This window comes from Echinops telfairi, unplaced genomic scaffold, assembly GCF_000313985.2.
Source record: "Echinops telfairi isolate 266 unplaced genomic scaffold, ASM31398v2 ScPeMD7_7469;HRSCAF=8507_1, whole genome shotgun sequence".
Classification (NCBI taxonomy): domain Eukaryota; kingdom Metazoa; phylum Chordata; class Mammalia; order Afrosoricida; family Tenrecidae; genus Echinops; species Echinops telfairi.
Genome location: NW_022111373.1, coordinates 18,963,040 through 18,977,415, shown reverse-complemented (window position 1 = coordinate 18,977,415; position 14,376 = coordinate 18,963,040).

The following is a 14,376-nucleotide window of genomic DNA, read 5'->3' as shown; positions in this document are numbered from 1 at the left end:
CTAGGGGCTTGCCACAAGTCTGCATCAACTCAATGGCAACGATTTGTTCTTTTAATCTTAGAAGGAAACGGACTATCGAGTTATAGAATCTCCAGATATGAAAATGATGCCAAAGATCAAGAAGAAGACACCAGTGTGTAGCTTTTAGCCCACGGAAAAGTGTCTGTGGAGAAATGACAGTCATGGAAGCCAAGCCTGGTCACACAGGTGTTTCTGATTTGTTCTCCAATAACTCAAGACCATGAGAGTATTCAATTTAATCAAAAGGCTGCCTTTGAAAATGGATTCAAGTCTATACCCTCTTTAAGCAATGCATCATCAAGTATGAAACTCATCATCCGCAGGCATTATTTAAGTCCAAGTGAGGGGGGAGGAGAGATTGATCAGAAATTTAAAATGTGTTTATCAGACTGGAATTTTTTTCCTTTCTAAATAAATCATTAAATGAAATCTCAATGTAGAGCCTGAATAAAAGTGGAAATATTTTAATGGTAGGGGCATCCACTGACCTTTTCTTAGGCCCTCAAATATGGCGCTCCATTGAACAGAGGACAGAAATCTGTGTATTAGAATATATATATATGTTTAATTTGTCAGTGTGGCAATAGTGAACCAGATATCCTCAACAAAACTAGTCCCAAGGAGTCACGGCATTTCTCAGCCTCGGCATTCTTAGATGTGATGTGGCTGGGCATAGTTTCGTCAGGAAAGATGATGCTACCAGAATGAATGTTATCAGTTGCCATAATTTTCCACCTGCCTCACTTGTAGCATGCAAGTTACCCTGTGCACCAACAGACCAAAGAAAGGTATATTGAATGTGTGCTGTTCATTCACGCAGGGCATTTCCTGGGCTAGGAAGACATGCTATAATCGCTCTCTAGTTCCAGAAATGTCTTTTGTTGGGGGTTAGTGGTAGCAGCCATATTTTCACACATACAGCACGCACTAGATGTTTTTTGCCAACTGCCCCTTCCATCAAGGTATTTCTGCAAACTCTCTTGTGCTAACATTTTACAGCAACATGTAAAAGCAATAGAGCATGTTTATGAAAACACTTGTGGGGAGGGCACGGTTGGCATATATAAAGCAGGCACATTAGATGCATAAAAATAAGGAAGTCTGAACACATCATACAAATTTTATCACAGTTTTGCCTATTGAAAATCTCAATAATTCCACTTCATTAAACTTCTGTAATTATGTAGGCCAAACATTCAATTGAGTGTCTAAAGATTGCCAGCAGAAGAGGACATTGAAGGCTGTTTTCTAACTCCTGCACGCATGGACCCCTTCCTTAGGATTGCATGTCTACCTTCTTCCTTTGGGATGTGATGAAAGTGGAGTGACTTTAACGTTGGATACCCATGCCGTGTGTCAGACTTTGACCATGCTTGCGATGTGTTACCCACCTTGTTTTTGTTCCACATGTGAAGCCAGTGTCTCTAGTAGCCATGTCTCTATGGATTTTGAAAGACAAGTTTACTTTGAAATTGGGTGAACTATGTGTGAAATAAACAGGTTAGCAAAGGAGGTAAAACTCTTACCTAAAGATCTGTCAATCTAGCATGGATAGTTGCTTCCAAATAAATTTTGAGTCAATTTATCTTCCCAAAGGAAACTGCGTATCAATAAGATGCCTTTACCTTGGGGAGTTATACAATTCCTTTGTGTCAACATTTTTATTCAATGTACCCAGAAGTTACACTTAAAGTGTGCGGTGAGGTCTAATGTGGATTAGATTCCAAAATCATAATTTAAGGGGTCGGGGATTGGAGTGGGAATTGTATAATTCAAGCACCCTGGAAAAACTCTTTAAAATGCACATTTAGTGTGGTAACATGTGTGCACTTTATACAGGGAAGCACAAAATATAATAAAGAGTACGTATGCAAGATAAAATTCATAATGTTTCTGATTCCGTGCAAATACAGGCTGTAAAATGTTTCTTGCTGAACTGTCGCCTTGCATAGTCTTTCTGTTAGTCTGCATCTGAGGTCAGGGCTGAATAATTCCCCTGGATTCACAGACCTTTACTCCCAACGTTTGTTTATCCATCACCCCGTCCTGCTTTTTTATGAGCCCATTTATTTGTGGTATCTAGTAGCTTCTTAGCCTCCAGTTTACTTTCCTTGAGTTTAAGCATAAGAGGATTGACATTTCTTGTTTAGATGAGTGGCCAGATATGTAATAGATTCTTCTGAAATGAAGAACTCATTTTACAGAGAGACTCAGAAGATTCACCTTGTAAAATAAAGATAAACACAATGTTTGGCGCAAAAGACAAATACATGAATACCAATTTCTAATTGTTGGTGGTGGTGTTTGCTAGTTTTCTGAATTTTTGAGGGGAGAGGTGAAATGGAGAGACATCTTGCCTTACACATTTATTGGTCTTAGATATGATTACAATTACAGTGCTGGAGGAAAAACCCAGCTACCAACCTTTTTCCTAATATGCCAGTTAAGAATGATTTCACAGCCTCTCGGAGCCCTCCAGAGCAGCCTTGGAGAGTCCCTATGAGTCATCACGGACTTGATGGCAGTTGGTTTTGGTTTTCGGTTTATTCGACATCTCAAGTGAGCTTTTGCTTCTTGAATCATGAGGTCAGATGGTAAGAAAAACGAAGTATATACTGATGAATGTTCTGGTTGCTTCTTGGAACTGACCTTGCCAGATCCCTGCGCTCAGACATGCTTAAAATATCTTATGCTTTCACAGTATTTTGCAGTCTAAAAAGGTCGTGTTCGCATTTGACCTTTAGCATGACCTTATGTGAGTCACTGGGAGATAGTGTTATCCCTACTTTGCAGATGAGAAACGAAGTAATTTACTGAAGTTTACATGACGAGTGCGAAGCAGCGCTGGGACTGCAGTCCAGCTTTCTGATGATGTTCCACTCACCAAGCAAGCGTCTAATTTATCACCTTGCTAAGGCAAAGTGTATGTTGCTGTCTGTTTTCCGTGTGGTATGTTGCTTAGCTATCACTTGTCTGTCATATTCTCGTACTGTGGTGGCTTGCATATTACTAGGATGCTAGGTTATGCCACCGGAATTTCACAAGCTAGTAGGGCCATCCATGATGGATAGGCGACAGTCGGGCTTCCAGACTAGCATGGGTGGTGAAGAGGGGACCGGCCATCGCTTACTAAAAAATCCGCCAGCAAAAAATCTTATGAGTCGCAGCTGAACATTGTCTGATATCGTACTGAACACTGAAGCTGTGAAGAGCTACCTCTTCAAAGTAGTATCAAGCTTAATGACATCAATGGAACAAAGCTGTCTAGATCTCCATTTGGTGTTGTGACATAACTAATAAATGAAATGATAGAGTTGCAAACATCCATTAGTAATTGAGATGTGACATTCATGAAATAAAATTGATGCACTGATTTTGTAAAAAATGAAATGGAATGCATAAAGATCAATGCCCTCACCAGAACTGAAATGGACTGGCATTGACCATCTAGAATCTATTCTGTTGAGAGTCACAAGTTGAGAAGAAATGGCTCTACATTCATGGTCAAAAAGAATATTTCAACATCTGGCCTGAAACAAAACTTGTCAGTGGTAAGATAATACCCATGTATCTACATGGAAGATCAGTTAATACTATTGCTACTTAAATTTACACATCAACCACTAGTGCTAAAGATGAAGAAATTGAAGATTTTTATCAGCTTCTGTCATCTGAAATTCATAAAAAATACAATCATGATGTATTGACAATTACTTATGATCCCAAAATTCATAAGTTGGAAAGAAATAAAGATTGGTAGTTGGAAACTATTGCTTTGGTAATAGAAACCACACGGGAGCTAGCGTGATGGGATTTTGCAAGACCGATAGCTTATTCATTGCAAGTACTTTTTTCAGTAACATCAATGGTGACTGTACACTTGGAGCCTTGGTGGTGCAGTGGTTAGTCATTGGGCTGCTAACAGAAAGGTCAGCACGTTAAAACCACCAGCCCCTCCCGGGGAGAAAGGTGAGTCCCAGGAGCGAGAGGAGCAGCTCCCCCTTGCTACACAGAGTCACTGCGAGTCGGGATTGACTCCATGGCGGTGCTTTGAACAGAACAAGGGGGACCTGCTTGGTTTAAAATCAGAAAAAGGTGTGTGCCATGGTTGTGTCCATTCATCATGTGTGCTGATTGCAATTAATTCAAGAAGCTGGACTCTATGAAGACTGTCACTCGAGTTGGAAGGAAGCTTATTAGCATGAGCATTAGAGGAAGGCCTATTAACAACTTCCCATCTGCAGATGACACAATCTTGCTTGCTGAAAGGGAGAACTTGAAGCACGCGGTAACGAAGATCAAGGATCGCAGCCTTCCATGAATTACAACTCAATACAAAGAGACCCAGATCCTCACAACGGGACCAATAGGTAACATGACGATAAATGGAGAAAAATTGAAGTTGTCAAGGATTTCATCTTGCTTGGATCTGCAAATAATGGTCATGGAAGCAGCAGTCAGGAATGCAAAGGATATACTCATTGGCCAGATCAGCTGCACGTGACTTTTTTATAGAGTGTTGAAGAGCAAGACTCTGTCACTTTGAGGACTAAGGTGCCCCTGACTCAAACCATGGTATTTTCAATCACCTCGTATGCATGTGAAAATTGGAGATTGAATAAGAAAGACCAAAGAAGAATTGATGTGTTGGGATTTTTGTGCTGGCAAAGGATATTGACAATACCATGGACTGCCAAAAGAACAAACACATTTGTCCTGGAAGAAGTACAGCAAGAAGGGGGAAGCAAGGATGGGGAGACTTTGTCTCACATACTTTGGACAAGTTATCAGGAGCTACCAGTGCCTGGAGAAGAGCCCCCTGCTTGATAACACAGAAAGGCAGTGGCAAAGAGGAAGACTCTCAAGGAGATGTATTGACACAGTGGCTGCGACAATGGGCTCAAACTCAGCAACACTCTTGAGGATGCCACAGTATTGGACACCGTCTCATGTTGTTGTCCATAGGGTTGCTATGAGACAGAACTACTTGTTGTCACCTAGCAACAACAGCAACAACGACACACTTGGATCTTGAAAAATGAGACATGTAAGATTCAAATTAATTAGCCCCTGGCCCACTGCCATTGAGCCTATCACAACTCATAGTGACCCTATAGGACAGAGTAGAACTACTTCATAGAGATTCTGAGGCGCTAATCTTTATGGAAGCAAATTGCCTCATTTTTCTTCTATGGAGAAGTTGGTGGGTTCGAACTAGCAATCTTTCTGTTAGCTGTCAGCACTGTGCCAACACTCGACTCATTGTGTCACCAGGGCTCCACTTCAAATTCACTGCCTCATGAAAAGTGGTAAGGGAGAAGCTCAATATCATTAATCAGAACAAGGCCAGGGACTGACTGGAGACAGTACATCAATTGTTCATATGTGAGTTCAAGTTGCAGCTGGAGAAAATGAAGACTAGTCCACACAATCTTGAGTATATCCCACTGGAATATCTCAAGAGTAGGTTTGATGCATTGAACACTAATGACTGAGAGTCAGATCAGATCAGTTGTGGGATGACATCAAAGACACCACACAAGAAGAAACAAAGACAGGAAAGAAAGACAAAATCTCTCAAAAGAGACTTTGAGATTGGCTCTTGAATGTAGAATAACTAAAGCAAATGGAAAATATAAAGCTAAAAAAACACAGAACATTTCAAAGAGCAACTCAAGAAGACAAAGTGAAGTATTGTAATGAACCGAGTTACGACTTGGAATTGGAGCACCAGAAGGGAAGCCTATGCTTGGCATTTCTCAAGGCGAAAAACTGAAGCGGAAAATGGAAGCTTCATGTTACAGTATTAAAGGAGTCTACAAATAAAATATCAAGTGATGCAGGAAACCTCAGAAGAAGGTGGACAGAATGCATAGTCCCAAAAAGAACTGATCAGTGTTCAAAGGTTTCTTGAGGAAGCATATGTTCTAGAACTGGCAATGGTACTGAAGGGAGAAGTCCAAGTTGCACTGGCGACATGTACAAAAACAAGTCTTCTGGAATTACAAAATACCAATTAAGATGTTTGCACAATGGATGGAATGCTGCTGGCTGTTGTTATTAGGTGCCCTATGTACAACAGAACGAAGCCCTGCCCGGTCCTGACCATGCTCACACTTGGTCGTGTGTGTGAGCCTATAGTAACTATATCACTCCATCCGGCCACGTGCCTTCCTCTTTTTCACTGGCTATCTACCAAACATGGCATCCTTCTCCAGAGGGTCTCTCCAGACAACTTGACCAAAGTAGATTTGCAATACTGGTAGTTGTAATACTGCAATACTCACTTACCTATGCCAAGAAATGTAGACGACAAACAACTAAAAGGTACCCCTACTGGTACCCCTTCCGAAGAAAGATGGTACAACAGAATCCAGAAATGCAGGTGGACCCGCTCTCCCTCGCTCCTCTCTGACAAACAGCATCACCACCACCACATGCAAGTAAAGTTGTGCTGAGGACAACGGACAACTGGGTACAGCAGGACAGTGACAGAGAACAGCCAGAAATTCAAGCCAGATTCAGAAGAGGATTTAAAACAAGGCATATCATTACCGATATCAGATGAATCTGATATCTAATAGAAGAGAATACCAGAAAGCCATTTACCTGTGCTATATTAACTAGGCATTCAATTGTGTGAACCATAATAAACCATAGATACAATCATGAATAATAGGAATTTCAGAATACTTAATTTTACCCGTGAGACACCTGCACATAGATCAAGAAGCAGTCATTCCAACTGAATTGGGGTTGGGGGCGGGGGCGGGTACTGCATAGTGTAAAATCAGAAAATGTGTGGATCACAGTTATAGCTTTTCGTTATATGTACTCAATATGTATCCAGAGCAAATCATTTGAGAAGATGGACTCATACAAGTAACACATAATCAGGACTGGAGGAAGATGATTTACAGTCTATGGTATGCACATGATTCAAAATGAATGCGAAGAGGTGTTGAAGCACGTCCTGGCGAAAATCAAACACTGCCGTTTTCAGAATGGATTACAATTCAAATTAAGAAAACAGAAATCTTCACAATTAGACTGATAGCAGCATCATGATAAACAGAGAATATATTGAAATTGTCAAGGTTTTCCGTTTGATTGAATTCAAATTCAACACCCATGGAAGCAGCATGCAAAAGATTTAATAGCCTATTTTGACTGGGAAACAGCTGCAAGCAACTTCCTTAATGCTTTATAGAATAAGGACCAAGTTGCACCTGACACAAGTTATGGTATTTTCAGTCACTTCATGTCTATGTGAAAACTGGTGAATAAGGAAGACCAAAGAACAACGGATGCCTTTCAATTGTTCTGTTGACAAAGAATATTAAATTTACCATGAACTGCCAGAAGAACAAACAAATCTATCTTGGAAGAAGTACAGACTTAATATTCCTTAGAAGTGAGAATGAAGACACTTTGCTCACGTTTTGAACATGTCATTGGGTGAAATCAATCCCTTGAGAGAGTCATCCTGCTTGGCAAAGTAGAGGATCAGTGCAAACCGATGAAGCGTTGAGATGAGTTGAAATGACTAACAGTGTTTCCGTCATAGCAAGGATGGCAACGGGCTAGAGGGTGGCGTATCCAGGGTAGCTATTAGTTGGAAGTAAATGCACCTGTGAACAAAAACATGTTGCTAATGTAAGTACAGGCAATGAGAGTGTTTCTTTCATATTATACTTCTGAGTATATTAATTGTATGTTGTGTGTTGTGATAGGTTAGAATATTTTTCAGGTCACCAATATAAACAATTATGGCCTCATTTCTTAAATTTAATTTTTCTCTCTCCGTCTGACAGCCAGAGGATAACTAGTCAATTTTAATATCTTGTTAGTAATTTAAAGGTTAGACGCCATCATTTCGGGCTTTGGTTCCTTCTTCTTTTCCTCCTCTTGTGAGGACTTAATAGGCTCAAGAGGCCTTATTTTGCAACACGTCACTTGGGGTGGGCTTGTGGGGGCCTTCTTCAGTAGCCAAGCATCTGGGTGGGTTTTAAGGACCTTCCTAGGCAACGTGACATCTGGTGTGGGCTGGTGGCAATGAGGTTTCTGGTGTGAGTGGCAGAGGTATGGGGTGTGTGTGGGTCTCTTTGTATCTGTTACTGCTGGTATCTGCTGAGCTGTGCCATGTATGTTGGGTCTCAGCCAGTCTCCACCTTTCCAAGCTGGCATGGGCTACGATGGATGGTGTGCATCAGAAGCCTGCCTGGAAGCTCCTGGCCATAGCTCTGTGCAGTGGCTGCTTGCTGGCCTCCAGGCCTCTTGAACACGTTCTTTCTCTCCTCGCTCTCCCATTTCCACTTAGAGCTACACCCTACCTAGCTTACTTTCCAAAGACAGAATAACTTAAGGATTTTTGTGGGGATTGGCTATGTCTCAGAACCCAAGATGGAAACTAGGTCCCATTTATTATGTCCCAATGGCCCTCTTTCAGCCTATGCACAGTATTCACTCCCAAATGAGGGCCTCTTACCAACTTTTCAATCACTTTTCTCTTTATTAGCTCAATAGATCATTATTTGGGATGGGGGTAAATAACGGAACCCCAGGAGATTAGTTCTAATTACCATCACTTTTTTTCTTCTTATTTCACGATTAAGTGGCTTATAAATTAAAAAACTCATAATTTGCCCTTTTGTTCACCTATTCCTGAAATTGCCCCCAGTGGAAGTTGTATGTCTAATGGTCCTAATGGGAGATGCCCATGAGGTCACAAGCTAAAAAAATGTAAAGGTTAAAAAATCTCGCCTGGCTAATATATCAAATTGTTATCCCACCACACTAAGAAGAATGTGGGGATTTGATACATGGCTATTAAATAGAAAATATATGTGATCATGTAGCTTTACTTTAGTTCCCTTCTCTAAGAGCCAAAGACAAATGGTCCATTTTTGTCTATAAAGTTACAACTAGAACAGTCTTGAAAATCATGTGTGCCTGAGGGACCATTAAAACATGCATCATTTTAAAGAGCAGTGTGAAAGGGGAACCCTGAGAAGTTAATTTCCCAATCAAGGCAACCTCAGTGTTCTTAGTTGAAATGTAGGTAACTCCAAATGTTCCTACTTCCAAGGTAATCTTTTTTTGTAGTGTATGTGCTTAAAAATTGTTAGTAGTTTGTCAGCCATTACAATATATCTTTGGGGTTCTCTGTCTCAATAAACAGAGGTAAAATTTACAATGTATGGATCACTAAATAAACAAGGCAGATTCTCATATTTGAAGCATCCTGATTGATGTAAATTTGAGTCAAATAAATGCAGTTTGTGACTATTTCCCAGTAAATGCTTTCAAAGAATTCAAGGTGATAGATTTCCTTTTCAAAATCTCATCCATTTTTAATCGGAGCATTTTGGAGAGGGGAAATAGAGCCACCAGCTTCCTGGTGATATTTCAGTGTATTTTTTCATTAAGTTGTACAAATCTGATTGTTGTGTGGTAGGGTCTCATAATGACCTGAAAATGACAGGTCCCACAGAGGCCGACGAGGGTGCCATCTCAGTTGCTGTGAGAGGAAAGAAAGAAAACCGAAAACAACAGCCCAAACAAAGCACAACAAAGAACTCAAACTTTTCCAAGAGTTTGGAATCACATCATTTGGAAGAGCGAGACAGGCCTTTGGCCAAAACTCCTTCCATGACTACATATTTGGAACAGGAAACTTCTCTCTGGCTGGAGAAATGATTGATTGCTTGATATTTATTGAGCACCCATGGTGAGTTTTGTTCTCAAAAAGATATGAACAGATCCATGGCTTTCCTTCCCAATCAGGTGCATAAGGCTGCAAGATGCTGCCGCCAGTACTTCCCAAAACATGCCCACCTGGAGTCATTCCTATGTCTTTCCAAGATAAACTTGATTTTCCCAGAACTTTTTTGTCCTTCACATACGGACCCTGTGTACTTCCTAGCACTGAGCCTAGCCTCTGAATAAAATTAGAATGGCCCTTCTTCATAGGTGATGTCTGTGGGAACCAAGCTCTCCACGACCTCCACTGGTATATTTCAGAGCAAAGGTCATCTGAAATTGGGAGGAATCCTGCCATTTCTATCACCAGCAAGAATAAAAACTCCAGGCTTGGCAAGCCTCATGGATGGTCTCTGCTTCCAAAATGCCTGCCCTGGAGGAGTGCTCCCCTCTGGGTTAGATGATTTCATTAATTGGTGTCTAACTCAAGTCTGAGTTATTTATTGTAAATCCAAATAGAGACCATATGACTTTGAAGACTTGATCAGACCAAGCTGTGTGGGCCAGATACTGAGTAGATCAAGCCTCCCCACATTAATCTGTCACAGGCCATTTTTCACTTGCTAAATCAGCTTTATGCAAATCTTCCCCTAGGAGGGCTGACCTATTCAAGGTCCCTCGCTTTCACCTTCAACACCTCTGGATGTTGATGAGGTATGGACACACAAGTCTTTAGATATGCACTTCGAATTTTAGAGCGGGGAAGGATATTAGCAGTGAGCTTTGGGGAGCCCCGATTTAACATATGATGAAATGGAAATGAAATGACTTGTCCAAGCTCACAGAGCCAAGGTGACACCAGCAGGAGAAAACTGTTATGACATAAGGTATACACAGAAACAGCCCACTCTTATTTTGTTCCCAGAACCTTGTTATTAAACTCCCTTGTTTAAATAAATGCGCAAACAAGCAAGTGAGCAAGCAAAACATAATATATATTTTTGAAAAATGCAGAAACTTACACCTCTCCTATTCAAATAACTACTATTAATATTGTGATACATATATCTCCACTCTCTCCTAAAACCTAGACCTCGAAGGCACACAACATTGTACAAAAGTTGGAGTAGATTTAATATGAGAAAAGTAAATCGACCGTGATGGAACTCCTTTACTTTAGCCAAAAAACAACGGCAGAGTAAATATTTGCACTGGTTCTACACATTCCACTCTCAGGTACATAGAACCACTAGTTCTTCTTCTAACCCTTATTTGCTGATGGGAGGCCCAGGTCTCTATATTTAGGAATTATATCTACTGTAAATTCTTCCCAGTGGCTATCTATTAGCTTGGATTAGTTCCCTTCCTTCCCCTTACCATACATGTTTCCCCCAAAGTGTCCATTCACATTGAATAAAGAAATGGTTTTAATGGATAGATGCATATATGGGTACAGGTAAGTAGCTAGCAAACCAAGATCTGGCATGCCACAGAATTAGAGGAACCGAGAGTTGGTCAGTTTGATGGAGATTCTGAATCCCTAAAGTGAAATCATGGGGGGGTGCTTCTGAAATTGGTTCATATTTCAGAGTCCCTGGAAGATCAGGCTAAGGATAACAGGGATCCAGTGATCTGTATTCTGTTTATTCTGAAACTCAGTGCTTTATCCTTCAATGTCCAAGGACCATGGGACTAACCCTGTTTATTTCTCCTCCACTGAATAGAACCATACACAAACTGTCCTAGGTGAAGGGATGTTTATTCCATGACCTCAAAGCCCTTTAGGAAAGGCAATCTTATACACACACATAATGCCTTTGAATCCATGCTGTGGATTTGTATTTGGTCCTTTTTGTTTGTGTATGAGAAAAAGTATAAAATTGGACACTGATAACATTTGACCATTACATGGCTATACAAAAATAGGAGTGGCCAACTTAATTCTGTTTTGGTTTTTCATCATGTGTGTCTTGATCTGTGGGTTGGATTTCCAGGGCCGCATTGTGCCAAGCCTCATTAGTTTTTAAAGCATACTCATGCCCAAATATGGATCTCTTGGTGTTTTGTGTTGATCATGTGCATGGGTCCAACTGTCCAATCCAGAACAGACTCCTTGCCAGGGCTCTGACAGACACAACATAGACTAGCATTATGTGATGTATAAACAATTTTGCCTGAAACAACAGCATGTGAATAGCTCAGCTTGTAGATTTGTTAGCAGGAAGTACAATCTAGCCTGTGAATGGCTGCTCCTAAAATCACCTTCCAATTTTCCCCTGCCAGCTCTAATTCTCAACTTCCAAAGTAAGGACAAGAAAGTGCTCAACTTCTCTCTGGGGTGTCTCCATCCCACTGTTCTCGAGAGAGACAGACAGAGGACTGTGTGAGAGACCAGAGCAGAGAGACTGGAAAAGAAGATTTAAAAAATCAGGAAGAGAGTGGGGAAAGAAAGGGGGAAAAAATGAGGAAAAATACACAAAAGAGATGGGAACTCTAAAGGCAGGAAAGAGAGTGGGAGAAGGAGACACAAGAAGAGCCTGGAAGCACTTGGAAGAGGTACATTAAGGACAGAGGAAGCTGTAGGAATTGGGGAAATCTCTAGGAACAAGGGCCACCACAGAAGAGAATCAAATGTGGCTCACTGTCTAATTTGTGTAACATAAATTCCTCTAGTGTATGTTTATGGAAAGTGGGTAAATTATTTCATCACCCACAGCCTAGTATGGTGATGCTTACATAATTCCAATACAATGAAATAATTGCTCAAATTAATTTGAGAGGGCAAAGCCCCTCACTTGACTAAGCCTGGGTGTTTGTATTGCATTTAAGTGCCAGGCTTTCTAGAGCTGTCCTCTGCGTAGCTACTTCATGCCACCCTGGACCCAGGTGTCAGTTTGCTCTATGGCACATGGCAAAGCTGGCCAGAGGCAGTCAAAATCTATGTTTTGGTATTGTTCTGATTTTTTAATAATTTGGATTATTTTTCTGTTATCTTTAAGTTATTCCTCCTGGAAAAAAGTCTTCCCCCTTGAAGTCTTACATATATTAGTTGTCTGATAAAACTTGTTGTACGAGTGGAGTCTTCATGCTATGTAGAGTTGTGTATCTGCCCTCAAAGGCCCCACATTCACTCATTTATTCATTTGAACAAACATTTGTGAGCATTTGCTCGTGTTGTTCGGTGGTGTTGAGTTGACTGATTCATAGCAACCCTATGTACAGCGGGAGGGAGCCTTACACGGTCTTGCAACATCCTCACAAGTTAAGCCCATTTTCTCCGTCATTGTGTCAGTCTGTCTCATTGAGGGTGGTCCTTGTCTGTCTTTTTCCAAGGTCTGATGTCTCGTAATAAATAACAAGCCGAGAGTACGTGAGACAAAGTTTCACTGTTCTTATTTCTCAAGCACCTCCCTTAGGACTTCCCATTGGACTTTGAATAGCCTATGGTACTTTCTAGGCCGGCGCTGTAATTCAAATGTATCGAGTCTTCTCTAGTTTTTCTTATTCATTGGACAACTTTCACTTTCATAGGAGGCAATTGAAAATACCCGGGCTTGATGCACACACACCTAAGTCCTGAAACTGACTTCTTTGCCCTTCAACGTTTTAAAGAAGTCTTCTCCAGCAGATTTGCTCTATGCAATGCATGTTTTGATTTCTTGCCGACTGCTTTCCATGAGTATTGATTGTGGATCCACAGAAAAGAAATCCTGGTTAACTCCAGTCTTTTCTCCATTTATCTCCATTTATTGTCTATTGGTCCAGTTGTGAGGATTTGGGTCTGTTTTACATAGAGTTGCAATCTACACTGAAGGCTGCCATCCTTGATCTTCATCAGCAAGTGCTTCAGGTCCTCCTCATGTACAGCAAGCAAGGTTGGGTTATTTGCATATAGAAGATTGTTTAAAAAAGCTTTCCTCCAATCCTGATGCTTTATTCTTCTTCATATAATCCAGCTCCTCTCTTTATTTGCTCAGCATACAGATTGAAAAGGTATGGTGAGAGGATACAATCCTGATGCGTAACTGTTCAGCTTTTAGACCATGTTGTATCCCTTGTGCTGTTGCACAACTGCCTATCATTCCATGTACAGCGTCCTCGGGACACGATGACGTGTGCAGGGATTCCCATTTTTCTAAAGGCTGTCCACAGTTTGTCAGGGTCCACATGGTCGAATGCCTTTGCATAGTCAATGAAACACAAGGAAACATCTTTCTGCTGACAAAAAGATGCATCTGATAGTAGCACTGATAACCAGCCCTCTTCTGAATCCAGCCTGCCCCTCTAGCAGCTCCCTCCGAGTGTACTGTTGCAAACATTGTTTGACGATCTTCAGCAAAATTGTACTTGCTTGTGATATTAATGAGGTTGTTCTGTACCAAGCATTCTGTTGGGCCACTTTTCTTTGGAATGAGTACAAATACGGATATCTTCTAGACAATCGGCTAAGTAGCTGTTCTTCCAAATTTCCTGGCCTGGACGAGTAAGTCTTTCTAGTGTTTCATCAGCGTGTTGAAACAGTTCAATCGGTGTTCCATCAATTCTTGAGGCTTGTTTTTGACTAATGCTTTTAGTGCAACGTGAACGTCTTCTTTCAGTACCACTTATATATATGAACCCTGTAAGTATTTCTTCGCCAAAGGATAGATGAAA